Source organism: Zonotrichia leucophrys, chromosome 6 (genome assembly GCF_028769735.1).
Source record: "Zonotrichia leucophrys gambelii isolate GWCS_2022_RI chromosome 6, RI_Zleu_2.0, whole genome shotgun sequence".
Classification (NCBI taxonomy): Eukaryota; Metazoa; Chordata; class Aves; order Passeriformes; family Passerellidae; genus Zonotrichia; species Zonotrichia leucophrys.
In genome coordinates this window covers 23,352,705-23,369,098 of record NC_088176.1, presented here as the reverse complement: position 1 = coordinate 23,369,098, position 16,394 = coordinate 23,352,705, and the positions used below count along the sequence as shown (strand labels likewise).

General features: G+C 41.3%; 1 long non-coding RNA gene across 3 annotated transcripts in view; it reads right to left on the bottom strand.

Moving 5' to 3' along the window:
- Positions 1-9,350: 9,350 nt before the first annotated feature.
- LOC135449589 (uncharacterized) overlaps positions 9,351-16,394 on the bottom strand; it is a 61,503-nt gene continuing 54,459 nt past the window's right edge. For 2 of the 3 annotated variants that reach the window (XR_010440775.1, XR_010440777.1), the window contains one exon: positions 9,351-9,659. This is a non-coding gene — a long non-coding RNA (uncharacterized LOC135449589). Of the gene's footprint in view, positions 9,660-15,728; positions 15,814-16,394 lie in introns of all 3 variants that reach the window. The other variant, XR_010440776.1, reaches the window with a different exon arrangement.

Sequence of the window (16,394 nt, the reverse complement as noted above, 5' to 3'; positions counted from 1 at the left end):
TTAAAAACATTCCTTTAGCAATAAAAATCAAGTCCTTAAGTGCAATCCTAGCAGCCTGCATGAAAACAAAAACATACACAGGATTATTCTGGTTTGATTTATAGTGCTTTTGCCTACTGGAAAACTTAATGCAAGAAGCTTGCCAAGGTCAGTGCTTCTGCTTTCAGATTTCTTTATGAAAAAGGAGAAAGCAAGCTGCATTTTCAATTTTTTTAAAGGCTCTGGCACAACGCCAGCCACTAGGCATTCAAGAGGTGTTCTGTAATCCATTCAACTGTAACAAAGTTTTGTAAAAGGTATGCTAGCATATTCTGCACTGGCTCTGCTAATCAGTAATGTTCCATTAAATTGGCCACTGTCATATTAAAGAAAGATCTACAGAGTTTGTGCCCTCTTGTAACAATAATATTTGACAATAATTATAGTGATACCAAGGTGTAGGTGGTCCAGTTGGCAAGAATAGCACAATATTTCTCTTTAATAGTGACTTGATCAAACGTGTGGGTGCTTTGTTGAGGCTTGAAGAGGATTATAATAGCTGAAATGAGATGAGATAATTTGCTGACAAAGTTGTTTCTTCTTTAGGAGAACACATCCTTCTGTGCATGTGTGTGTGTACATGAACATCCCCCCACACAACCACCTCCCAGAGAAAATAACCCTTAAGCAGCTGTGCACTGAGAATGCTGATGGGGTGGAGCACTGTGCCAGAGGGAGAAGGGAAAGCATGCCAGGCTTTGTCTGTTTGGGAAGAGGCTTTAACAAACAAGGACACAGCATTTCTGCTCTCAAATGAAGAAATGGTGACTGTGACATGGCAGATATTGTGCAAGGACAAATTTTGTTTAATACCACAGGGCCACCTCTCCCAGCTCTGGACAGTCGTGTCTGCCACATGCTACAATTTGCCATACATTGACTGCACCAGCACAATAAATGATACAAGCCAGAGTGCTGGAATGATCCCCTTTAAGACAGGAACCCTCTATGTCCTCACTGCTTAGAGAACACAGGAGTGAGCCTTCAGCAGAAAGAGCTCCCATGCCAGATGTCCTCCCCCCTAGCACCCAAATTATCCCTTCCTGAAGGGCCACATCATTCACTGGGCCAGAGAGCTCTACAGGGCAGCCCCACAAGAGGCTTGGGGACAGTTCTTTACCAACAGCTTAGCTCAGAATTCTTAGTGCTGCTCTTGACAGACCATTGTGCAACAATGCCCTTCTGCATCTTTAGTCTGCCTTGGCATGAATGGCGAGGCCAGTGAAAAATGGCAAAATGAGACATTGCTGCTGATGCTGGAGTAAGCAGCGCTCAGGAAATGGTCAGTGGTGGGAGGTGGAACAGTGGTTTCTATGTTGTACAGAGGTGTGAATGTGTGTGCAAAATGAAAGAAGACTCAGGTTTCAGAAATAAATCTTTGAGATGACACAGGAACACAGAATGCTTGGGGTTGGCAGGGACCTTGGGAGATGATCTAGTTCAATGCCCCTGCTCCAGCAGCACCAGCTAGGACTGGTTGCCCAGTACACTGTTGTCAGGTTTTGAGTATCTCCACAGCTGGAGACTTCACAACCCCTCTGTCCAACTTCACTGTTCAACCACCTCCACAGTTACTGCTCTTTTGTGTTCTGGTAGAGTTTCACACGTGTCAGTTTGTCCCCATTGCCTCTGTCCTGTCTCTGGAACATACAACCTGAGCCAGATGAATGCTCTGTCAATTCACACTGAAGTCTGAATTCATGGAAGTCTGCATGGACACAGCAACCAGCCCAATCAAGAAACCTGTGCAATTACTCTGAGGGGAACCGTATTTTTTCCTTCATTTCTCTCTACTCCTTCCAGTATCCTGTCCAGTTTATCAGGAAAGCCTAATGTGGACATCTGCAAAGATGACAACTTGAATATATTGGAAGAAGAGAATGGGGGCTGTGGGGTGGTTATTCACTGGTGCAGCATGTTAAGGATGTTACCTGGGATATCTGTGGAAGAATCACATTTTCTTCAGCTGTACATGAAAGGTGAAATAACAAGAGCTTCAGATTTGAATTTGCTTAGCCAGTTCACAATCTGGAATTGAATTGTACCATGATGATTTAAATAATTTGGTACTTTCTTCTTTTGTGAGAACAATAAAAATTAGTATTCTGTCAATTTCCAGATGTTTTAGTCCCTTCTTAAAACAATAACATAACTGAAACTGACTGCCCAATTTCAATGAAGCCCTGTATTCAATCCCTGGTAGTGTGTACCCACTGCCTCTAGCATTTTACAATGCAAACCAGTGGTTAGCAATCAGAAAAGAAGCCAGAGCCTGGACTAGTATTTCCCATTGCACTTACTGTGATACCTTATGAGGTTATTGTGAGATAATGCACAAGTTCCCTGTGGTTTCCCCTCCTTTGCCTCAATGTCTCTCTTGTGTACCCTTTGTGGTGTTCAGAGGACACCATGCTACCCTGGCAGGAAAGCTGCCCCCGCACAGAGTGATGCATTATGACATTGATCTAACACAGATGCAGGGCAGGACAGCAGCTCCGTGCTCCAGCCTGGCCACCAGCCCCGGGGGTCCCAGTCCAGCTGCTGATGTCCTGATGCAGCACACCAGGCCACACAAGATCTCAGCCTGAGGTAATACAGCCACGGGCAGATTTTCTGTGATTGTTTTGTTCCTCACTTCCACCTTCACTTCATGCTGAGAATACTTTCATTTGAGTCACTAACAAAGACTGGCAGACCCCAGAAATCACCTGTTGCAGTTTCTGCTCTGACTTTTCTCAGGGAGGACAAGAAATCCCTTATGGGGTATAGCTCATTGCTCCCCCCTCCTACCCCTTCAAATCTGTAAAACCTCCCTGGATAACTTCCAGCAACTGTCCCATATGTCAGAATAGGCTTTCCTCTTTGTTCCAGAATATGTTGAAAAGAACTGACAACAGCAAATAAAAGAATTAAACAACTAGCAAAGAAACTAGAGAGAGGAAGCAGTTGCTAGTGAAGGATATTGCAAGATGGTCACTAGCTCAAACAAGCAGGCCAAGATCTAGTTAGTCTTCAAAAATTTAAAAGAACTGCTTTACAATACTAATACTTTATGGTCAGTAAAATGATTTCTGGAATAAATAGATAATTTTGAGATACAAGTTATTGTCCTGTCCTTGATTTATTAATTCTCAATAACCAGGAGGTGTGAGCAGGAATGTTATTAAAGCCACCTGAAAGCACGTAACTGAATTTCAATTAGATAATGCTATAATTGTGTACTAATTCAGACAAATGCTTTGTTGACTTGTCTCTGAAACAAGAATAGAAAAAGAATATTTTGTTTAATGTTTTGATATATTTTGTCAGCTCAGTAACTGAGCTCATGTTCCTGCTCTGTATATTATCTAGAGATGAGCATAAAAATAAGTGGACATTCATTTCCATAGGTATTACTACAAAATAGAGTGAGAGAGATTTTTATCACATTAAATAAAGCAACTTTCCCTCTTGCAAGACAAAACAAATCAACAAAACAGTTCAATATTTATAATTTGGAAGAAATATTTCGAGAGGAACCTGTTTTAGAATAAAAAGCAGTTCTGAATTCTTTCTTCCTTAAAGGTCATACCTGCTTTAGTAGGCTAATTTTAAATACATCTGAGACACTATTCTAAGTAATGAGATCAGAGCTAATGGGTTCATTCACCCAATCATGAAAATCTCATTTTTCTGTCCTTAATGCATGCTTGGGGAAAAAAAAAATCAGGGTTTTTGTCATCCAAAGAGGAGCTAACAGTGAGCATGACAGAAAAAGCAGTTTTCACAGAGGAGCAGATAGTTTGATTTGGCCTATCTGACTGCTCAAGGCATGAGACATCCCCTCAGCTAAAGGATGCTGGAGCCTCCACTCATCACATCACTGGCTATCTTCTTTGCATGGGTGGTTAAGTGCCATGTGAGCATTGAACAGCCCAGGCACCCAGCAGGTGTGAAGCCTCAGCACAAGCAGGGGAGCACCCTTTGTGTGTCAGCAGAATCTGCCTGTGCTGCAAAGTGAGAGCAGCTCAGCAAGTGTAAGGCAAAGCTTCTCGGGAAGTTTACACTGGTTACTTCAAAAAGAGCCAGCTGGCCACCATCACTGGAAGCTGAAGCCAACATGCAATTTAAATCAGACCACAGGCAGAGATTTATCTGAGCTCCATCTGTAATGTGGGGATGAGATCGAACTGTGCAACTTTGTGTTTGCAAGGTACCTTGAGACTGGGTGGAAGGCCAAAGGGAGTGCCAAAGATTCTGTTATGATGAAAAGCCATTCAACGATAAGCAAATGTTGATGTTAGCAAAAGCATCAACTTTCAAAGCCTTTTTTAATTCTTCTATGAAGTAAATTAATTTACATATGAAATACCCCAAATGTATTTTCTTTGGTAACGGCAAATTATCTTCCTATCAAGTAAGTACAGATTGCAGAAACCTAATTGGACTTTAACAACTTGTGAAAAATTATGGATGTTGTATTTTTTACATGTAAATGTTTGATTTTGTTTAAAAAACAGTCCCTTACCAAAGGAAAAAAATCAATACATTTCATGTAAATGAAGCTAAACATAAGTGTCCCTATTGTAGCCTCAATTTGTTTATGTAACTCCATTGGCAGCAATGGATGCTGTGTACATATCCAACTGAGTGACATATTGTGTTAGCAAGAATCTCACAATTACAGACAATTACCTTCTTTTTTGCACCTGGTGCTTACAAGCATTCTTTGTTAGCTGGATTTCTTGAAAAAGGAAAGATTTTTATGTAAATCTCTAATGTCTCCTGAAGTTGAATAACCCCCAAACCAACCACCACGACCACCAAAAACCCCAGAACAACCCCAGTAGAACTACAAAATATCACAAACAACTCTTAAAACACCACTATGTGATGATGATGGTTTAAACTACACAAAAGTAAAAAAGCTCTAGGTATAAACAGCTTCTCTGTTCAGAAAGAAACAAAAAAGGAATACTGAAATAATTAGCAGTAGTCTAAGTCTCTGGATTATGCAAACATGTACTGCAAGAAATCCTTTTCCACTCAATCTTCTGCACATGTGCCTCCTGCAGCACTTCATATAAAGTCAAATCTGAGTGCTCAGGTAACACAGGAATTACCCTTGTTCTTCAGAGCATGAAAGAGGAAGGTCTGTCAAGAGGTAGAGACCCTTATTCCCCAGATGCTGTTGCACAGAAACAGCAGCAGTCCCAACACCCAGGCTGAATAATAATTTCTGTTGTTAAAGAAACATATGGCATTTCTGAAAGGTTGTAACTTCCACTACTTAAGGTAAAATGCTGAAAGTTGACAGTGACAAATACCTATGATTAGAGGCATGTTTTTTGCCTAGATATTCCTCTTCCAGTTTGGATAAGTTAACTTCTGAACTTCGCCACTTCCTTTACAGCTTTTGCAATATTCCAGAAATGTTGTGTGCTCAGCCAAAACTCTAACAAACATTACAATGTTAGGCTCATGCCTCTGCCAAAGCATCAGCAGTGCCACATGGACACTGATGCAGCAGAGAGGAATAGAGTGAGAAACAGAGAATGTCTCCTCCCTCCCAGAGCTTCTGCTTACCTCTCTACTCTCTGACACAGCTGAACCTGTGGGCTCTGCTACTGCTAGGATGGAGTTCTCTCTCTCCATCCCTCCAACAAAATGAGAAATTTCCTTTGGATTTCCTCAGGGAGCATCCAACACCCCAATACCAGAAACAAATGGGTCTCTTCAGAATCACAATTTCTTCTGCAAACCAATTTCAGTTTAATTGAACTAATTTCAACTCAATGGAATATTCTCTCTTTGGAAAAGTACAGAACTGCATACACAAATGTATATTTAAAATAACCTTTCTAAAGTAAGTTTAGGTACTTGAAATGCACAGAGTAGCAGATCAGTCTGGCACTTGACCTCAACTCAGCCTTCTTCATGTACAGAGTATGATGCAGTCTTTAATTATATGGTTACATAATTATATTTCCACAGAAACCCAGATTTCTTCGGTGGAGTGGGGTATAGAATGAAAGCATATGGCTTTAAAAATGTATTTATGGTAATTTAAAGAGATTAAAAAACAACCAGTACTGAAAAGATCATTTATCTCAGCAGTAGCAGATGGGGCTCCTGCTGAGATCAGGACTTCATTGTGCTCTGCTCCGTACATGCACATTAGATCAGACAGCAGTTGTTCCAAAGACTTTACAGTCTAAGTAGGGCAGTCAGGCAAAACTACAGGAAAAGGAATTATTTCCTTCATGTTACTGAGGGGGAAGTGGACGTACTGAAGCACAAATAAGTTAAAGCAAGGTCAAGTGAGTGAATTCAGCTTTGCTAAGGTGAAACCAATTTTAACCCATTACTACTGGCCTCCTGATCTTAACTGGTTAGTGCTACTGCTCTATAAGAGGAATATAGTTCTAGACACTCACAGATTTAGAGGTTGGGAAGACTAACCGTGAGCTAGGTTAGTATTAGTAGTTCCCCATTACTCCAGATGTCTCTAAATACCTGAGGGAGGTCTCAGAGATGGAGCCGAGCCCAGCTTGGTGGTGACAAGCAATAAGAGGAAATGGGCAGAAACTGATGCACAGGATATTCCACCTGAGCACGAGGAAGAAATTCTTTACTGTACAGTGACCATGCACAGGAAGAGGGTGCCTGGAGAGGCTGTGGAATTTCCCTCTCTGGAGACATCCAAGAGCTGTCTGAACACAATCCTGTGCCCTGTGCCTGAGCAGAGAGGTGGGACCAGGCTCACCCCCTGTGGTCCTTTCCAACCTGACCCCTTTCCTGATATGCTGCTGTACTTGTTATCAGTGTTGCAACTGTAACACTTTTGCTTTTCCCTTCATAGCCATGACATGCCAAGCTGTTCATTAGCCTTGGCCTAGTAGTTAAATTTGTTATATAAAATTAAAAACTATCAACCAATATTTCCTCTTAAAAGGAAAAGTTCAGAAATGGCTTCACAAAATAAACTAAGATTAGCAGCCTTAGAATTAGTAACTAACAGGGTAAGCATGTTCCACAAGTGTGACTTGTTTTAATTGAACTTACAAGTCCTTTGCAAAAGAGAGGCAAAGCCCTGCTAACAGAGTGCTGAAGGTCAGGACTAGAGATAATTTGTCTCTTCCAGAATCAATAGTGTCTAATAAAAAACATGCAGTGGTCTAGACCTAGTACAGTGGATTCAAGAATTTCAAGATCTGAAAAAAATCTGATGAAAAAGGATCACTAAAGTTTTGCTTATCCAGGAAAAGGTTTGTCAAGGAACAGAGATTTCCTTTAGGCTAGTAAAACCCTTCAGCTGACAACTCCTAGACAGCCTGCCTAAAGATTTCTTAGTTCTCCTTCCTCTGCTTTCTCTCACCCAAATATGCTGCAGAATAGTTTGTTAAAGGAAGTTCTTTGGAAAGGTGCAAGTGGTTTAGGGAAGACTTTGAACAGAAAATCAGTTAATAATGTAATGTTATTTCAAAAGAATACTATGCAGTATTACAGAAATACAGTGTATTTCTTCTTCTTTTAGGAAAGCTGAAGCAAATATATTTTTATTACATGCATGTGCGTATAAACTAGTAAGATACAACACATTATTAAATTAGTATGGTTAAAAAAGTTTTGTAACACAGATCTCACATTTCCTTTACACATATGAATTTCCAAAAAAAATTTCATTTATAAACCAACATGAACAGCTGCAGTGCTTTTCAGGCCTCAATGATATAGGCAATATAGAGAATATAACTAAATTCATTTGCTGAAGCAGAAGAATCAGCCTCTCCTATTCTGCATGCATTCAACCATCTGCATGACATACCTGAAGAAATCTTGCCATTGTAGTATTCTATAATTTGTAAATGTTACTATATATTTAAAAAATGAAAACCTGTTTCAGTGCATAAGGAAAGCCTTTAGTCTGAACAGACTTACTCAGACTTTCTCTAATCGTCCTTATCAGACCTTGACTCAGAAAGAACATTCCTAATACAAATGTCTTAATGAAACTGTTAGGAGATTCAGGGTCAAGCCTTTGAACCTACAAGGTAATCTTGAAGGCCAACTCTTCTTTCTCACAGCTCTTTGCTATAGTTTATGGCAATAGAAGTGGCAATCTTCTCTTACACTTACCCTGAACAGCTCTGAAAATGAGACTAGGTGGTTTAAATAGAATAGGAAATGATGTGGGGAGTGTAGAAATTCCCAGTGTTGGCAAGATCCCAGCATTTATAGGATGGGTATATAAAATTGTTACTTCTGGTGCAAAGTGTTGCAATCAAAAGCAGATTTCTGAAGGCAAGAAAGTGACAAAACAATGTTTGGCATTTTGCAGCTGATACACAAAGTAAGATTAATATATAAGAATCAGAAAAGGCAGAGACAATTATGATGCATAGTATTTCAAAAGACTTCTAAAACTGAGTCATCTTGAAGCAGCATCAAAACAAGCAAAGAAAAAAAACTCTCACCACCAAATTAAGTCCCTTATCTGTTTTTTTATATGTAAAGAAAAATGAGCCTGGAACTCTTGTAGTAAGAGGCCTCCATTGTTACAACACAAGTTGTAACAGTTTTATTTCTTTGTAGAATTGCTGGGCTAGAAATGTCTGTAAAATATTAGAAAATACTGTTCAATTGCTAAGTTACAGAGCATTACAGAATAGTATTGTTATACACAATGCAGTTATATTCTACAAGATATTCTTGAACAAGAGTGGTTGAGCCTCTCCCTCAAAACTGAGTTATCAATGCAAGCTTGAAAAATTTAGCAAGAAAAACATGAACAAAGCCTTCAAGAGAAAAGAGATACACCACTGTCTGAAAAAGTTGGTCACATAATTTTACACAGGTGGTTAATTTCCCATCACACAAACAGAAGAGATAACACATTCTACTTGCAGAGCAGCACAGTGATTGTCTTCAAGTAATTTGGAACTAAATTTAGTTACATGTATATTTACCTATCACAGTGAAACATCATCATGGTACTACTTTGGTTTTTACTCTGAAATTTCTGCTGATTAAAGAACTTGAAAGACTATATTTGTCTTCTCATAGGTTTCTGTCTTTCAGATTAAAAATACAAAATAAAAACTGCTTATGATTCATATGTGTTTGATTCAGAACTATGTTACTCTTCAGCAGGTAATTAGATGTAAAACAATAAAGGCTGCTCATCTGGCTGAAGTGAGGAAAATACTATACTGAAAAAAAGCTTGATGAGCTTCTTGAGTAGCAGTACTGGATATGAGCAGAGAAAGTCAGCTTTGCATAAAGAAGCAGAGACAGTATCATCACAGTTAAATCTTCAGAATAAAGAAATAAAAATGCATAATATATTAGACTGAATATGAATAAAAAAGAACTCTTTTATCCACAGTACAACTTTGGCTGTCTAGATAACCCCCAGCACTGTCTCCTTTACAGTGTATTTAGTCCATATCTGTACCTGTTTGATCGGCCTCTCTACCAGCCAAATGTTTCAGATGGTTTTCAAAGGAACACATCTGCTCATGGACACAAAGTCACATCTCATGCTCTGATGAGGACAGTGGTGCTGTTAGAGCCAGCAAGCAAGTGGCAACCCACAGCTGATGGCAGGAACTCTCTCTTGGGGTAGTCACACCAACTCTCTGAAACAGAGAATTGTTTGTTTTGAGGGAAGTCGGGGAGGTGGGGGGCTGATGCAGCAAACCAGAGAGAAAATGATGTGAGTTCATTTGTGATGCCTTAATCCACATTAACTATGCCAAGGGCATAAAATGAAATGGAGTGAATCTTACTTTTAGAATATCTTTTTTTTGGTCAGTTTTACATCCTGCTCTGTTTGTACTATGGGATTTTATTTACTCAGTAATGTGTTGATAGTTGTGCTGGTTTATATAACTGCTGCCCTGAGCTGTTCCTTGCTGCCCCTGTGTTACCCCTCTCTCATGCCAGCATGATCATTTCTGCAGCTGATTTTCTCAGTTCACTTTACTGTGCAATCTGGCTTATAGTTAGCAAGAGAAAATGTGTTTTTTTCATGAACCAGTTTCCTGAACTTTTTCACTATGAATATGCAAAGAAGGAAAATGCTTCTGAATACCTAAATTCTTCATGACTGCAAAGGGAAAGAAAAGCTTTTCTAGTATTATCCTGAAGGAAATATTCCTTCAGGATATATTCAAAGTAATAGCCAGCCTGCAGGACTGACTCCTGAAGCACTACTACCTTTAACAGGCACACAGAAATTTTGCCCAGTACAAAGCCTGGTAGGGGTAATGGCTATCACACCAGTCACAAGGGGAGCAGAGCCCACTCTGTGGAGGAGAAGAGCAGAGCCTCGGTGGAGCAAGGAGCCATGCCACACAAAATGTGATGGGACACCTCGATTTGTACCAGCTCTGGATCCAAGCCTGTATAAGGGAAGGCAAAGTTTATCCTAGGCTGGTTCTAACTTTTATCTGCATGAGATTTCTCAAGTAGAAGAAGAGCCAGCTAAGCAGTGAAACATGACAAAATGCCTAATTCCAAAGCTAGCACTGCTAACCCACCAGCAGAGCACTAGTGAAAACAATCTGCTACACTTGGCTATGTATTCATCCTAATATTTGGAAGACAGCATGCAGGGGGCCTTCAACAGGAATAAGCTCTTTCTGTTTTTTGCCTGTTTCTCATCCCAAGCCTCAACTCTCAAAGATCTAATTTCTCCTGCTAACGTAGCTTAAAAACATGTCTGCAGTGCTTTCCTTAAACTAAAATTAATTTTAAAAACAATTTTCTGTCTAAAAGTCAAGGTAGATTTATTTTTCTATTGAAAATTAAAGTTTACTTTTGGCAGATGATGAGGGAGAAATGGGTTAGTGGAAAGCAAAGACATATTCTACCCTTGACTTCTTTTGTCCGGTCATCTTTCCTCCATTTGCCAGAAATTACAAAGCTGTTGAGTTCAAAGGCACCACACATTGGGAGTCAGAGACTGGATTTCCAGCATGTTTATGTTGGATTTATTTGCAGAATGGTTGCAGTGAGCTCTGTGGCCCTACACCAGACAGACATGCCTGCACTTCCATAGCAGACTTCCAGCACCTGGGTGAAACAGGAATTCCTTGCTGGGTGGGACTCCCTCACACCCTGCATATTCGGAAGAAAGCACTTTCATACTGGCATAACAGATTCCTCAATAGTGATTTTTCTTAAAACACAAGACCTGGGCCAGGCTCTGGGCTGTTGTCTGTACTCTGAGCCCATATCAGGTGGTGGAGCAGCACGGCCGGTGCAGGCAGGCATGGAGCTCCTGTCCCCAGTCCTGCCACATCTGTGCTGGACAGGCTGATGGAGCTGCAGGGCTCCTGCCCCTATTCCTGCCCCATCAGTGCCAGGACAGGCTGATGGAGCCGTGGAGCTCCTGCCCCATCAGTGCTGGGACAGGCTGATGGAGCCGTGGAGCTCCTGCCCCATCAGTGCCAGGACAGGCTGACGCTGCACACCTCGGCCCAGGATCATCCCAGCTGCTGCCAGGGCCCGGGGGAGCGGTGGGGCAGCAGGACTGTGCCAGCGTGAGATTAAACCAGACTAACAAGGAGCCTTGCCCTGCTCCCCGCCCTTGGCATGTACCTCTGAGCCAAACCTTGCACTCTCTAACCCCACAGTGAACCTGCTCAGAGCACAACACTGGCAGAAAACACCCTACCAAATGAACAAACAAAAACTTGACAATGTTTCTGCCAGATTTCCTCCCTCCACCGCTTCAGCCAAGCACGGGTGCTGCAGCAGCCAGCCAAGGGGCAAGGAATGCAATGTACCATTAGCTGAGTCCCATTCTGATAGCAGCCATCACTGCATCATCTTGGTTAACGTGTCTAATCACATCCTGACAAGACACAGGCGTTCTTAGCCTGCTGTAGGCCTTAACAAGGAGATGGACAAACATAGCCTTGAAAAAGCTGCCCTGGCAAGATTTAAACATATAGAGGACATTCAATCTGGCAGATAAGCTCTGCACTTCCTTTCTAAGCAGGGGAAAACCCAAGTTCTTTTGAATAAGTAAGAGTGTTACAAATAGAGGAGGTGCTCATACATGACAACAGATGCTATGGCAAGGCCATTTTAAAGAAGCTTTCAAATTCTGAATTTTTACAGTTGTATTTGTGGCCCAAGGATGCTTGAGAGAAACAAGAAAAAAACCACAGAGACAAAGAAAGCAATAGTCAGAAGTGCAACCCCAGGGAAGGGCAGGGAGGGAGGGCTCTGTAGCACGAAAGTAGCTGAGGAAGTGAACATGGAAGCTGAGAGCACAAGAGTACCCATTTGGGGCACAAGACACTGTTCTTTAGTTTTGGTCGATGAACAACCCACACAGGAGAGACACATACATTGTGCACACAGAATGCTTCCTCTCTCCATTCAAAAGGCATGCTTAGGTCAGGAGCTCTCTCTGGGCTAATTGCCTGAGCCTGAAATGGCACTGCTGGTGTCTGGGAAACTGTTTCTATTTATTACAAGCCTGTCTGCTCCCCAGGCTGCACCAGCACAGACTCCACAGGCAGGATCAGACCTTTCAGGAAGGGCATGTCATGCTGCAGTGCCGGGCAACCGATGCCACTGCCTCCTCTACTTGTCAGGCTCTTGTTTCAATTATTCTTCATGCAAGCTGCTTGTGCTAACCAGCTGTCATTATTTCAAGTGGAAAATGTGGTGAGTAGAACAGGTTAGCAACTTGTGTTGTCCTGTTTTTAACTGGTATCATGTTATCACATGCTAGTGTCTGCAAATGTGGACACAAAGGCACCTGATGCCAAAACACTGTATTAATATATGAATTCCTGCATGGCAGCAATACTAAAAAACAAAGCTGTTCTGTCTCTTTATAAAAGAAAGAAGGAAAAAGAATCAGTGTGGGTCAAAATCCCCCACCCCTAAGGTTTTTCTTTTCTACCCTGATAATATTTGTGTGTGAACTATAGTAGCTTTTTGTATTGAAAATTGGCCACTCCTAACAGATGATCTCACTGCTGTTTGCATCCTGAAGAGACATTAGGGCAGAAACTCAGCAACAGCAAATCAGTTGCTTCACTGAAGAAAAGTGAACAACAGTGATTTATGTCAGCTAAGAGTCAAGATTCATCCTGCTTAAAGACACAGCTTGTTCCAGTAAGGAACCTCACTCAGGGGAGGGAAGAAGCAGCACTTAACCAGGCCAAAGGGCATGTGGGGAACCACAGATATTTCCAAATATACAGTGAAATAAAAGCCCCACGACTGGACTTGAAAGATGCATAGTAAAGAAATCACTGATTATACCAGTACACTAGTCCTGTAGATTTTTCAGGAGGAGGCTCACACAGGCCAGGGCACATTTGATTACTTCATGTTGCAAGTGCAAAAACACATGTCCAGGAGAAGCAGCAAAGGCACAGCTCCTCAGACAGCAAAATGCCTCCTGGAGTGCCCTGGTACTGGTGGAGTGAGCAGCTCAGGGTGGAGTGACTGCAGATTTCTACATTTACTGAAGAGGTGCAGTGCTTTTTCCCCCGCAGGGGGAAAGGAATAGGTGGCGGCAAACCCTTCTCATACCAGCTGTCTGCTACCCCTCCCCTTTGGAAGTCACACCTTGTTATCAGCTCCATCTCCCCCCTACCCAAAATGCAGATGCTGCAGTTTGTACAGATGCCATGTGGTTCATGGCATAAGACCTTGGGGGAAACAGGAAACAATACATTCCTGTTGTTCACCTGATGTTAACTCTCTGTGCTCATTGAAGTCTAAAAATCCTTTCTTGGATCAGTGATGCCATTACTGCAAATATCAGTAGAACTACAAGAGACTCTCTCATTCCTTCCTGCATTTGAATTTCAGCTTGGATTGATTGGTGCAACTTTTTCCAGGAGGCCACAGCTAGTTCCCATTGTTTTACTCTATACAGTTACATTGGTATTTCTAACTGTTTCAGGACAGCAAAAACTTGTTTGCTTTTATTTCATCCCCCTCTTACTTATGGATGCAGTCATAGGTTTAAATGTGCTATGGCTTACAGTTGACAGCTGTGTAGGTTTCTTTTCCAGTATTCTAAAAATTACAGATTGCCTTTCACAATTTCTACTACATGCCACTCCTACTGCTCAGCTGTTAAGCAACAAAGCACACACACACACAAAAAGAGAGAATTAAAGGGTGTCAATTCAGTTTAAAAGAAAAAAAGGCCATTGAAAAGCCACATCAGTTAATTCTGATTCAGAAAAGATGATGTTCATACCTGTGAACAGGTATGAACATTGCTACAGTGTGCAAGGACTGTGAACCTACACCATAAACCAGTATTTCCCTGCCATGCTTGCAGGGAAATACCACGACATACTGTTAGGCAGTCATGATAAATGTATGTCTTTGAAAAGTTAGTTTCTTTTTGAAAAGTTAGTTTCTTCAGCAAGCAGTTTTCCGCTAAAAAAAAAAAAAGCTAAGAATTTGGCATTTTCCCCCACATTCTAGGAATATTTTGATTTTTTAATTTGACAATTAATTAGTAATTATTCAAGTCTGACATTATGAAAATTAATGTTATTCCATAGTATAAACTATCTTCAGAGGTCAGGTGGGAAAAGAGGATATAATGGTGTCTTTGAAATATACTATTTATCATTCCAAATTAGAAAAAAACCACAACAATTAAAAAAATGAGAGTTCTCTGAGTAACAATTTTGCCTTCTGACTGATAATCTGTTTTTAAGACCTCTGCACTTTTTGCTTTATGAATGATCTGCTGAATGGCCTTGTACAAGTCACTTATCCTCTTTATGCCTCAGAGCAGATACAGCTGAGAGAGATACACACTAGCTATAACCATGTGTCATTATGCTGGGGCAATGCAGTGTGTCAGCCTAACTATTATCTTATGCGCCCTACATGGGGTGCATCCATGCAGATTTTGCTTACCTAGACAAGTCTCCCATTTGCAATTTCTAATAAATGGGGTAAGGAACATATACTGCAACTGCTCAGAGTTTAGAAAAATAACTCCTCTCTCCCTGCCCCAAACAGCAACAATTATTTTCCCCTCAGTCTCTTGTGACTGCAGTTCTTGGAAGCAGAGCTGCATACATGATGCAGCTAAAGGCGATGGGTAGCTGTTTTCAAATATCTGAGGTACTGCTTTCAGCTGCATAAGGTGTTGTGGTCTCCTGTTTCATGACAGCAAGAAAATTCAATGCCTGTTTTTATGCAATGGCAGAGAGATGTGATTGAAATGGCGATACCCTCGAAAAAGAGCAGCCACATCCAAGGAGGGCAGGGGGCACAAGTGTGTGGGCAGCAGCCCTGGGGGTGGGTGTCTGAGGGGCAGGACCATGTAAATAACATTTTCAGATGCATTACTGTCAGCTGCCTCCAAGACTGTCAAGTTGCTACACCTCTGCAGCCAAAATACACCCTGTAGTTATGATGCTGCATGTTTAGAGGAGCTTTCTTGCTTGAGTGAAGACCTTTCCTGCTAACTACAGATCTATATATGTGTTATCAATTGTGCCACCCTGGAAGCACTTAATGTGTTATCAGCAGAGTGCTACAGGATATTACTGCACACAAATGCAAAGTCAGAAAGATTATATTAAGCACACATTAGGATACCTGACATTAACTACAGCATGTTTACATGGTATATCTTCCCACAGCTTATATGCTTTAAATGCCTTTGCTAAAGTGGCAGGTTCCCATTCCACAGTTACCTGAGAGAGATGTGAGTAGGAGGGAACTCTTGAAGCTGCAGCTCTGTGCTAGCCATATGTTACTTGCAGATGCAGAAGACTTTACCTATTGAAATTCAGAGCAGCTGTGTTCAATGATAAAATGATAACTAGTATCAGCTCTTTCTCCAGGGAGCTGAGCCACCATCGTCTGTGTAAGGGAAAAACAGTAAACTGGATGGAAAGTCATGGAAAGCGAATGAAGGGCACAGAATCCCAGGAACTGGTTATGTTTACAGCATTTATTCAGGCCAGCTCATGAGGTGAGAAGTCCTGCACACCCCACAAAATCAGACCTATTCTAGTATATCCTTAGTACTTCCTTCACTCTGTGTGCATGGGAAGCTCCTTTTTAAAGTTGCCATTCCTATTAGAAGCACTTTTTATAATCTTGTCCTTCTAGTTTCAGCCTCAGCTCAGCACTCACTATTTAACTGGCAGCTGATCCTTTATAGCTGTGTGAGCAGCCAACAAAGGTCTTCCCACTTTTTATCTGCTGCTCTTCATTACAACTGGAGCTGAAAAATGAGATGACACATCAAAAGGATTTGGTCTGGATTTCAAATTTCACACTATTCAGGGTTTTGTTGATTCCTTCATTTTGGATTCAGACCACTTTAAAAAGTCAATCACCAATAGCTCATTTCA